At 43.3% G+C, this 12,190-nt stretch overlaps 1 long non-coding RNA gene across 1 annotated transcript; it reads left to right on the top strand.

Annotated features, from left to right (window-relative positions):
- The first annotated feature begins 4,806 nt into the window (after positions 1–4,806).
- Positions 4,807–11,830, top strand: LOC138672180 (uncharacterized). Its single transcript, XR_011319625.1, has 2 exons — positions 4,807–4,887; positions 10,196–11,830. It is a non-coding gene; the product is annotated as an uncharacterized lncRNA (long non-coding RNA).
- The last annotated feature ends 360 nt before the right edge of the window (positions 11,831–12,190 follow it).

Here is a 12,190-nt window from a genome sequence, read left to right as displayed (position 1 = left end):
TACCAAAAGATTGGAATTAATTCTCCAGAGCTATATACAGGTCCTTCTCAAAAAATTAGCATATAGTGTTAAATTTCATTATTTACCATAATGTAATGATTACAATTAAACTTTCATATATTATAGATTCATTATCCACCAACTGAAATTTGTCAGGTCTTTTATTGTTTTAATACTGATGATTTTGGCATACAACTCCTGATAACCCAAAAAACCTGTCTCAATAAATTAGCATATTTCACCCATCCAATCAAATAAAAGTGTTTTTTAATAACAAACAAAAAAACCAACAAATAATAATGTTCAGTTATGCACTCAATACTTGGTCGGGAATCCTTTGGCAGAAATGACTGCTTCAATGCGGCGTGGCATGGAGGCAATCAGCCTGTGACACTGCTGAGATGTTATGGAGGCCCAGGATGCTTCAATAGCGGCCTTAAGCTCATCCAGAGTGTTGGGTCTTGCGTCTCTCAACTTTCTCTTCACAATATCCCACAGATTCTCTATGGGGTTCAGGTCAGGAGAGTTGGCAGGCCAATTGAGCACAGTAATACCATGGTCAGTAAACCATTTACCAGTGGTTTTGGCACTGTGAGCAGGTGCCAGGTCGTGCTGAAAAATGAAATCTTCATCTCCATAAAGCATTTCAGCCGATGGAAGCATGAAGTGCTCCAAAATCTCCTGATAGCTAGCTGCATTGACCCTGCCCTTGATGAAACACAGTGGACCAACACCAGCAGCTGACATGGCACCCCACACCATCACTGACTGTGGGTACTTGACACTGGACTTCAGGCATTTTGGCATTTCCTTCTCCCCAGTCTTCCTCCAGACTCTGGCACCTTGATTTCCGAATGACATGCAAAATTTGCTTTCATCAGAAAAAAGTACTTGGGACCACTTAGCAACAGTCCAGTGCTGCTTCTCTGTAGCTCAAAAGTGGCTTTACCTGGGGAATGCGGCACCTGTAGCCCATTTCCTGCACACGCCTGTGCACGGTGGCTCTGGATGTTTCCACACCAGACTCAGTCCACTGCTTCCTCAGGTTCCCCATGGTCTGGAATCGGTCCTTCTCCACAATCTTCCTCAGGGTCCGGTCTCCTCTTCTCGTTGTACAGCGTTTTCTGCCACATTGTTTCCTTCCAACAGACTTACCATTGAGGTGCCTTGATACAGCACTCTGGGAACAGCCTATTTGTTGAGAAATTTCTTTCTGGGCCTTACCCTCTTGCTTGAGGGTGTCAATGATGGCCTTCTTGACATCTGTCAGGTCCCTAGTCTTACCCATGATGGGGGTTTTGAGTAATGAACCAGGCAGGGAGTTTATAAAAGCCTCAGGTATCTTTTGCATGTGTTTAGAGTTAATTAGTTGATTCAGAAGATTAGGGTAATAGGTCGTTTAGAGAACCTTTTCTTGATATGCTAATTTATTGAGACAGGTTTTTTGGGTTATCAGGAGTTGTATGCCAAAATCATCAGTATTAAAACAATAAAAGACCTGACAAATTTCAGTTGGTGGATAATGAATCTATAATATATGAAAGTTTAATTGTAATCATTACATTATGGTAAATAATGAAATTTAACACTATATGCTAATTTTTTGAGAAGGACCTGTATATATATATATATATATATATATATATATATATATATATGCGCTCCTTGTAAGTAAAAAATGAGGGCACTCACCGGTCTTCGGTAAAGTGACTTCTTTATTAACAACGACAACTCCAGATAAAAGTCATGGCTGGGGGAGAGGGAGCCGAAGCTCGTGTGAGCAGGGGAGGACGACGGCAATTTCGCGCTATGCCTGCGCTTCTACGGGTCGATTTGTGCTCAGGACAGACAGCGGATATAGTGCACCGGCCAGACACACCCCGCCACCAAATCCCTCCCACAAACCATAGAAATACAAAAAGCACATATTAAAAACTAAAGTTAAAAACAATACATGGCTTATGGAGTACATATATGACATGGAACACAAATCGCTACTGAAGAGATGTCAGCAAATGCTATACCAAATTATCGCTCTATGACCTGTCAATTGTGTTCACTATACGTGACACTGCGCTCATAAGACAACTACAGAAAAATGGACATATCAACTCTGTCATTGAAACCAAGCGGACCCATGGCATTACAGCACAGGATCCACCTGGCTTCACATCTCAAGAGCAGATTGTCCAAATCACCACCTTGGGCAGGCAAATTCACCTTTTCGATGCCAGCAAAGGTAAGACATTCAGTCCTACCACCGTGTTTCTCCCTCACATGGGAAATGAATCGCGGGACACCTTTTCCTGATGCTACTGACCTGCAATGCTCTCGAAAACGGACATACATCGGGCGGATAGTTTTGCCGATATAATATCGCTTGCAAGGACAGAATACAATATACACTACATGATCAGTTTTACATGTGATGAAATCATTAACCGTGTGTGACACTGCACCTATACGGAGAAACCGCTCTGTAAGGTGCTGCTGACAGCACGAGCAATGGCCGCACCTAAAATTGCCTTTAGGGGACATCCCATTTAGCCAATTAGTATTTGATTTAGTGACGCGGTTTCTTACCAATCTATCTCTTAATCTTGCACTTCTTCTATTGGCTATTAAGGGGCCTCTTGCTGCTACGTTGGCTAACTCCTTATCTCTCTCTAACAGATGCTAGTTCTTTTTAATAGCTAACCTAATTTGCTGGTCCATGTTGCTATATTTAAAGCAAAAAGTAAATCTTTTCCCAATCTCCTGTCTCTGGGAGGGCGGTTTTTTAACAACCCCTTCTATCCTCTCATTTTTTACTCTGTCCAAAGTAGATGTCAGCAACCTCTCTGGGTAACCCCTTTCTCTAAATCTGACTTTCATCTCAACTTTATGCTCTTAGTGAATTTTAATGTAGTACCCAAAAAACGTTTCGGTCCAACACACCGGACCTTCATCAGTTACTACAGAAAGTGACAAAATAAATAAATAAACTAAAGTCATACATGAAAGAAAAATCAAATAACAGAAAAAAGTATATACAAAAACCAGGCTATAACGGTTGACGCATCGGAGCTGAAGTAGTGAGACTGGTCTCAGAGAGAAGAGTAGGTTTTGGACAAAATGTCCAGCAGAGAGACTTATATCTAATATCTGGCACTAGTGTCAGACACAGATCTCCGTCCTCTTCGGCTACAAGAAATGACCTCCAAATTTATTCAACGTGGCTACCCCTCCACTATACTCCAAAATGCTACTGTACCTCCACAACCTAGACCGAATAGATCTACTAACCGGATTCCGTTTGTCCATTCATTTCACCCTTTCGCCTATGTCTTGCACAAATCCATCCGTAGACATTGGCACCTTCTAGCAAGTGGCCATCCGGACATCCCGGAATTTCGTGAACCGTTTCTTCCCTGTTTCCGACGAGCCCCCAACCTCAGGGACTCACTGGTAAAAGCAGACATTGGTACCAACAAATCAACACCACGTCAACGGTTCCTACATAATCCTCGAACTGGGACTTTCCCATGTCTCCATTGCTCCCAATGTCACAACGTCCTCAAAGGTACTTCTTTTCACCACCCACATTCAGGCAAAGTATTTTGCATTCCCGATTTTTTTACCTGCGATACTTCATGGGTAGTGTACCTAATCAAGTGCCCGTGCGGTCTGCTGTATGTGGGCGAAACTACGCAACCCATACGCGATCGCATTTCAAAGCACAAATCCACCATACGCTGTAAGAATCTGTTATTACCTATTCCCTTACATTTCACCACCCAAGGTGATAACATTTCGCAGCTTAAGTTCCAGGTTATCGAACATATACCCCCTTTAAGACGTGGAGGGAACAGGAATGCTCGTTTGAAGCGCAGGGAGGCTTTTTGTATCCATAATCTGGAGACCCTACACCCAAAAGGCCTTAACAGGGATTATGACCTGGCATCTTTCCTATAAAATAAGCCGTTGCCAGGCTAACATAGTCCCCCCTCTTGCACCACCTTATACCTATTTAACGTTACTTATTTTATAATCTAGTCCACGTTCTGAATACTATTTTAAGTGCTATATGAAATGCTATGTTACATTGGATTCTGCTCATAGGATTATTAAACATCTGTTCACGGAACCACAGGGCCTATCTAGGGTATTTGTGAATCCATTAAGTAATGGTTGGGCGGAGCGTTTATTCATTTATTTATTTGTTATTTTATTATTTTTCTGATAACATCTTATATCATGTATGTATGCATTATATGCTCCGTTGTCCAAACGTCCGTTACCAGTATGTTACGGTATGGCGGTACCTCCATTTCATCATTACAATGTCCATCTTGCGTGTATCCAGTGTATACTTCTGTACCTAACCTCTTTTCTCTCTATTATAGAGTCGCCTCTATTGAAGTTATATACACTCCACTTGGTCACGCTCTCCACTGAATTCCGCCTCACGGGACATAGTTCACCTGCACCTGCTATGTCCTCATGTGTCCGGATCTGTTATATGCCTGTTAACTGTAATAGCATACTTTTTTCTTTCATTGTCCTACTTCATACTCCACCTCTTTATTAAGTCCTCCACTCAGTTTTACATTCGTACCTAACCCTGTGCCATTTGGAACTAATTGCTCCATCACATAAATCACACGGATGTTGCACATTTTGCGACGTCACATCCGCAGGATAAGCACGCTTAGGAGAGACACACACAGCTCTTAGACCTCGGGGCAACGTCACTTCCGCCCACCCTGTGCGCTCTCTCATTCGCTGCCCAGCATTACCAGATACACGCCCCTTTCCTATTTCAAAGCTGCTTGTTCCCCAGCACTTCAGACGAGCAGAGGACTCCGCGTCTATGCATGGCACACACCACCCCCTCCTCTGTTTAAGGTAAATACACCGGCATCATGTTTCATCTCCTATCTCACACCATCTAGCCTTTAACAGGGCTCTGCCTCACTTACATCCTTTATCTCCCCGCAGTGGATGTTAACTCTTGCCTGTCTTCATCTCAGGTATGGCATTTCACAAGATACATGGGGCACTCCTATGCGTCGTCACTAACAGCTTTTGTCAAGTTACCACTTTTCTTTTTGTCCCAGACGCTGCTCTTTCTGTGTGCCCAGAGACACGGTTTTTGTCTCTCCTCATATCTCCTCACATAGTACGGTACGTTATGATATAGTTCCCTCTCACTCCTATTCTCCACGTTAGTGCCAGATATTAGATATAAGTCTCTCTGCTGGACATTTTGTCCAAAACCTACTCTTCTCTCTGAGACCAGTCTCACTACTTCAGCTCCGATGCGTCAACCGTTATAGGTTTTTGTATATACTTTTTTTCTGTTATTTGATTTTTCTTTCATGTATGACTTTAGTTTATTTATTTATTTTGTCACTTTCTGTAGTAACTGATGAAGGTCCGGTGTGTTGGACCGAAACGTTTTTTGGGTACTACATTAAAATTCACTAAGAGCATAAAGTTGAGTGCAAGGTTTTTCTTTATATATACAGTTCTAGCAGCAGACACATCTCTACAACAACTGTTAAGAGGAGACTTTGTGCAGCAGGCCTTCATGGTAAAATAGCTGCTAGGAAACCACTTCTAAGGACAGGCAACAAGCAGAAGACACTTGTTTTGGCTAAAGAACACAAGGAATGGACATTAGACCAGTGGAAATCTGTGCTTTGGTCTGATGAGTCAAAATTTGAGATCTTTGGTTCTAACCACCGTGTCTTTGTGCGACGCAGAAAAGGTGAACGGATGGACTCTACATGCCTGGTTCCCACCGTGAAGCATGGACGAGGAGGTGTGATGGTGTGGGGGTGCTTTGCTGGTGACACTGTTGGGGATTTATTCAAAATTGATGGCATACTGAACCAGGATGGCTACCACAGCATCTTGCAGTGGCATGCTATTCCATCCGGTTTGCGTTTAGATGGACCATCATTTATTTTTCAACAGGACAATGACCCCAAACACACCTCCAGGCTGTGTAAGGGCTATTTGACTAAGAAGGAGAGTGATGGGGTGCTATGCCAGATGACCTGGCCTCCACAGTCACTAGACCTGAACCCAATCGAGATGGCTTGGGGTTAGCTGGACCGCAGAGTGAAGGCAAAAGGGCCAACAAGTGCTGAGCATCTCTGGGAACTCCTTCAAGATTATTGGAAGGCCATTCCCGGTGACGATCTCTTGAAGCTCATCAAGAGAATGCCCAGAGTGTGCAAAGCAGTCATCAAAGCAAGAGGTGGCTACTTTGAAGAACCTAGAATATAAGACAAATTTACAGTTGTTTCACACTTTTTTTTTGTTAAGTATATAATTCCACATGTGTTAATTCATAGCTTTGATGCCTTCAGTGTGATTGTACAATTGTCATAGTCATGAAAATACAGAAAAGTCTTTAAATGAGAAGGTGTGTCCAAACTTTTGGTCTGTACTGTATGATGGCTCCAAGCTGCGCTGTTAAAAAATAAACAAACCCAGTTATTCAACTCTCTCCGGTGTCCAGCGCTTTCTCCGGCAGTGCAGGGAATTCCGAAATCCCAACGCTATGCTTTCTGGTTTGTGCATCACCACCTCTGCACATGTGCCGGGCTGTTCTGTGACGTGATGTGGTGTTTTCCCAGGACTGTCTAGTGAGCAGTCCTGGGATCACTCTCCATTGTAGTTATAGTACGGCAGGCACAGAGGCGGCGATGCGCCGCCCGGATTTCGGGATTCCCTGCACTGCTGGGCTAGGAGCCGGAGCCAGTACTGGACACTGGAGAAAGAGGTGAGTAACTGGGTTTGTTTATTTTTTAACAGCGCAGCCTGGTGCCAATTACTAAAGCTAAATATGCACACATGCTGTACGCCCATACAGTGTGTGCGTATATATATATATATATACGTATATATATATATATATATATATATATATATATATACAGGTCCTTCTCAAAAAATTAGCATATAGTGTTAAATTTCATTATTTACCATAATGTAATGATTACAATTAAACTTTCATATGTTATAGATTCATTATCCACCAACTGAAATTTGTCAGGTCTTTTATTGTTTTAATACTGATGATTTTGGCATACAACTCCTGATAACCCAAAAAACCTGTCTCAATAAATTAGCATATTTCACCCATCCAATCAAATAAAAGTGTTTTTTAATAACAAACAAAAAAACCAACAAATAATAATGTTCAGTTATGCACTCAATACTTGGTCGGGAATCCTTTGGCAGAAATGACTGCTTCAATGCGGCGTGGCATGGAGGCAATCAGCCTGTGACACTGCTGAGAGGTTATGGAGGCCCAGGATGCTTCAATAGCGGCCTTAAGCTCATCCAGAGTGTTGGGTCTTGCGTCTCTCAACTTTCTCTTCACAATATCCCACAGATTCTCTATGGGGTTCAGGTCAGGAGAGTTGGCAGGCCAATTGAGCACAGTAATACCATGGTCAGTAAACCATTTACCAGTGGTTTTGGCACTGTGAGCAGGTGCCAGGTCGTGCTGAAAAATGAAATCTTCATCTCCATAAAGCATTTCAGCCGATGGAAGCATGAAGTGCTCCAAAATCTCCTGATAGCTAGCTGCATTGACCCTGCCCTTGATGAAACACAGTGGACCAACACCAGCAGCTGACATGGCACCCCACACCATCACTGACTGTGGGTACTTGACACTGGACTTCAGGCATTTTGGCATTTCCTTCTCCCCAGTCTTCCTCCAGACTCTGGCACCTTGATTTCCGAATGACATGCAAAATTTGCTTTCATCAGAAAAAAGTACTTGGGACCACTTAGCAACAGTCCAGTGCTGCTTCTCTGTAGCTCAAAAGTGGCTTTACCTGGGGAATGCGGCACCTGTAGCCCATTTCCTGCACACGCCTGTGCACGGTGGCTCTGGATGTTTCCACACCAGACTCAGTCCACTGCTTCCTCAGGTTCCCCAAGGTCTGGAATCGGTCCTTCTCCACAATCTTCCTCAGGGTCCGGTCTCCTCTTCTCGTTGTACAGCGTTTTCTGCCACATTGTTTCCTTCCAACAGACTTACCATTGAGGTGCCTTGATACAGCACTCTGGGAACAGCCTATTTGTTGAGAAATTTCTTTCTGGGTCTTACCCTCTTGCTTGAGGGTGTCAATGATGGCCTTCTTGACATCTGTCAGGTCCCTAGTCTTACCCATGATGGGGGTTTTGAGTAATGAACCAGGCAGGGAGTTTATAAAAGCCTCAGGTATCTTTTGCATGTGTTTAGAGTTAATTAGTTGATTCAGAAGATTAGGGTAATAGGTCGTTTAGAGAACCTTTTCTTGATATGCTAATTTATTGAGACAGGTTTTTTGGGTTATCAGGAGTTGTATGCCAAAATCATCAGTATTAAAACAATAAAAGACCTGACAAATTTCAGTTGGTGGATAATGAATCTATAATATATGAAAGTTTAATTGTAATCATTACATTATGGTAAATAATGAAATTTAACACTATATGCTAATTTTTTGAGAAGGACCTGTATACGCACACTGTTCGGTCATGTATGCCCGGACAGTGTTTTCAGATTACGGAGGATTCCGATTTCTAATTATGATCATCATCATGATCTGGCTACAAATCGGATCGTAATTTAAAATAACGATCAGCCTGAAAATCGTAATAAATTACGATCTTCAGTGATCGGATCGGCCAGCACTAATTCCAAATATGCAGCATTGTACTGGCCATACCTGTCCTGGATGCTGCCCCTGAGTTCAGCCTCGCCTGTCTGGGGCATGAACAGGCTGAACTGCCATCGCCGGCTGATTCCTCGGCTCTCGTAGTTCAGTCCTGCAGATCCGTGGACAGGTCGGGCTGAACTCCGGAGCTCAGGTGAGAGATACGCCATGATTTGCAGAGGCATTTTGCCTGCTGCTTGCAAGCACTTTTTAAGCGCTTTGGCAAAACGCTTCTGCAAATAGGGGACGTGGCCAAGCTCTGCTATGGGCGTGGCCATGCCTTGCTATTGCCTAAACCGAGCGTTTTTCCATTGGTTTGCAGGCATTTTTCAGGAGGTTTCCCTTTTGCCCATTCCCTTGAATGGGCAAGTTAAGCATGGGATCCGCCGGAAAATAGCTTTAAAGCTATTTTCTGGTGGGGCGTTTTCTGGCCCCAGCCGGAATCTGCCCGTAACCCGCACCATAGACATGAAAGGGCGGGTTTCATTCAGGAAACGCAGCACGGAATACGCCTGTAAATCCAGCTTGTCTGGATAAAGCCTGAGGCCTCGTGCCCTCTGATGGAAGGGGATTGCGGAGCGGCATCTCAGCAGCGGCTGTAATTGCGGTAGCAACTGCAGATCCCACAGGAATCTATTTGTGCCTGCAATTGTGGCCACTATTGTGGTACCCTAATTCTGTATCAAAATCTTCACTTAACTCTATGGATTTAGGTGCAGGTTTTAGTGCAGGATTTCAGCCTGTTATCTAAATGGCTGGAATTTTCTTTGTATAATGGCAACATACATTGACATGTTGCACTGCATGTTTTTTTTTGTAAACAAAATTTTTTCATCCGCATGTGGATGGGATTTACACATTAATGCTGCATATGACCCCAGCCTAATGGACCATTCAGTTATGCCTTAGGCCAAAAGCACACTGGTGATTTTACTGGCGTTTTTTGCATCCTGCACAATCCTCTCAATGAGACAGCATAGTCACGAACGTCCGCCCTGCCCACCCGACGACTAGCGCACCCATCCGCTTGAATGGAACACCTCATTCAGGCGGGCGGCCCTCCCAGTCGTTCATTCAGACGTCTAGCCGCACGCCGTGTCTGGATGCGGCTGTCAACTAGACAGCTGTTCAGCATGGCGGCGATCGGCTGTGCTGAACGGCCATCTAGTTGAAGGGTCTAAAGGTACCCTAAAAATGTGACCTATTTCAAGTTTGGAAGTAATTTTAAACAAAAATATATCATTTTCCACTGGGACAATATATGTTGTAAAAAACTATTGGTTGGCCCCTTCACACTAGATTTTGCTTCAGGTTTTTTATTATGAAATCCGAAAATCTGGAGCAAAATGTGAGTTTTTAATGGGAGATATGAACAGAGGCTTCTGATTAGGATATTTTTTTTTGTGAATTTATCCCAAAATTCTCTGTCTGCTGCTTGTTACACTTTTTCTGTTATTTCCTCTGTTAATACTTTCATTTTAAATTAGGAAATGGACACAGCCGTATGTTGATATTTGGAACAAGAGACAATCTCCATCTACTGGCACAAAGTAAAGATTGGTTTGCTGATGGCATGTTTTTCACTACACCAGCCTTGTTTAAGCAACTTTACACAATCCATGTAGTCCACAGCGGCCTTGTTGTTCCACTAGTGTACACCTTTGTGACAGACAAGAGCCGTTCTACATACCAGAGGTTGCTGCAAGAGCTGAAGAACTTGCAGCCTGGACTGCAGCCAGACAACCTGATGTTGGATTTTGAACTAGCTGCAATACAGGCATTTGAAAGTGAGTTCCCCAACCTTGTGAAGACTGGTTGCTTTTTCCACTTATCACAGTCGGTTTGGCGTAAAGTTCAAAATGAAGGACTCAAGATGCAATACCAAAGGTGACCATGAATTTGCCCGTTGGATACGCATGATACCTGCCCTGGCCTTTCTACCACCAGAGAATGTTGTGCAATCATTTGAAAAGTTGGTGGAAGATCCTGACTTTCCACAAGAAGCAATACCTATTGCTAACTATTTTGAAGACAGCTATATCGGTCGAATGAATCGCAGAGGACGTCAAGCACCTTTGTTTCCAATTCAATTCTGGAATGTGTATGAGCGAACAGTGAATGATCAACAGCGAACAAATAATGATGTCGAAGGATGGCACCGTAGCTTTCGAGAAACATGTGGTACTCTTTTCCAAAATATATACCGGTTCATTAACTGTCTGAAACATCAGCAAGAGCTCCATAGTTTTGAAATTATTCAGATAATAGCAGGAAATCCCATTGCTGCAAGAAACAAAAAGTATGCTGCAATTTCAGCAAGGGTTAAACGTATCGTCCAAGATTTCAATAATAGAAGCTTGATGGATTATCTGAGAGGCATTGCCTACAGCTTTGAATTTTAGTTCATGGTCACATATTGTATGTTTTGAGAGCAGTGTTCTTAGCTGTAAAATAATTCAAGCATTATAACCTGTAATTTGTGTTTTCTCTTTTTCTCTAATCCTCCCCCTCTATACCTTTTTATGTTTCTTGTTTAAACAGTTTTGATACATACAGTTAAAGCTTAACTCTACAAAAAATATGTTATGTTATAGTACCTGTGCCCATGATATTCATTTCCAAAGGAGACCTTCCAGCAGCTTCACTTCTGTGTGAAAAGTCTCATCCAAGTTAAAGCTCCATGTGCTGCAGGATTTCAGTGGTTGCTAAGGAGGTTGTTTCTCCTTAGTAGAAGTACTTGTGGATGGATTCTAGAGGGTGTGGCTGCACAGGAGCATGCAACTAACAATATATTCCCTATGATGTATAAAGGGCTGCTGGTTTACAGCCCTCTGCAAAGCCCCCCTATGTGTTCCATCCTGTAATGGCTTTACACAGGCAGGGGGAGCCCTCCTCTTGTCCAGGAAAGAGCACATGAGTGGAGGGTGAAAGGGAGCTTTGCATAGGGCTGTGAACAAGCAGCCCTGAATGTATCATAGGGAGCCAGGATCCGTTCTGCTACCAAGGGGGCATGACCTCCTTAGTAACTAATGAAATCCTACTATTTTCCTGTCTGTTTGTAAAATGACTCATCTAGAAAACAAAGTTTTAAAATAAAAAACTAATTTGATCAGAATTATATATCTTAGACTCATATGGTGTATTATTAGTGATAAGCAAACCTGCCAATGTTCAGTTCAGGCAGGTCTTTCCCGGATGCGAAAGATCCAGGAGCAAATTGCTAGAGGCAAAACATCCAGGGATGAACTGCTGGGGCAAAACATCTGAGGGTGAAACATCCGTGGGCGAACTGCTGGGGGCGAAACATCTGGGGGCGAACTGCTGGAGGCAAAACATCCGGGGGGCGAACTGCTGGGGGGAAACATCCGGGGGCGAACTGCTTGGGGACGAAGCATCTGGAGTTGAAACATCCAGGGGCGAACTACTGGGGGCGAAACATCCGGGGGTGAACTGCTGGGTGCGAAATATCCGGGGGCGATACA

The sequence above is a fragment of the Ranitomeya imitator genome, chromosome 3 (genome assembly GCF_032444005.1).
Source record: "Ranitomeya imitator isolate aRanImi1 chromosome 3, aRanImi1.pri, whole genome shotgun sequence".
NCBI lineage: Eukaryota > Metazoa > Chordata > Amphibia > Anura > Dendrobatidae > Ranitomeya > Ranitomeya imitator.
Note: the sequence above shows the minus strand (reverse complement) of the source record. Positions and strands in the feature narration are given on the sequence as shown.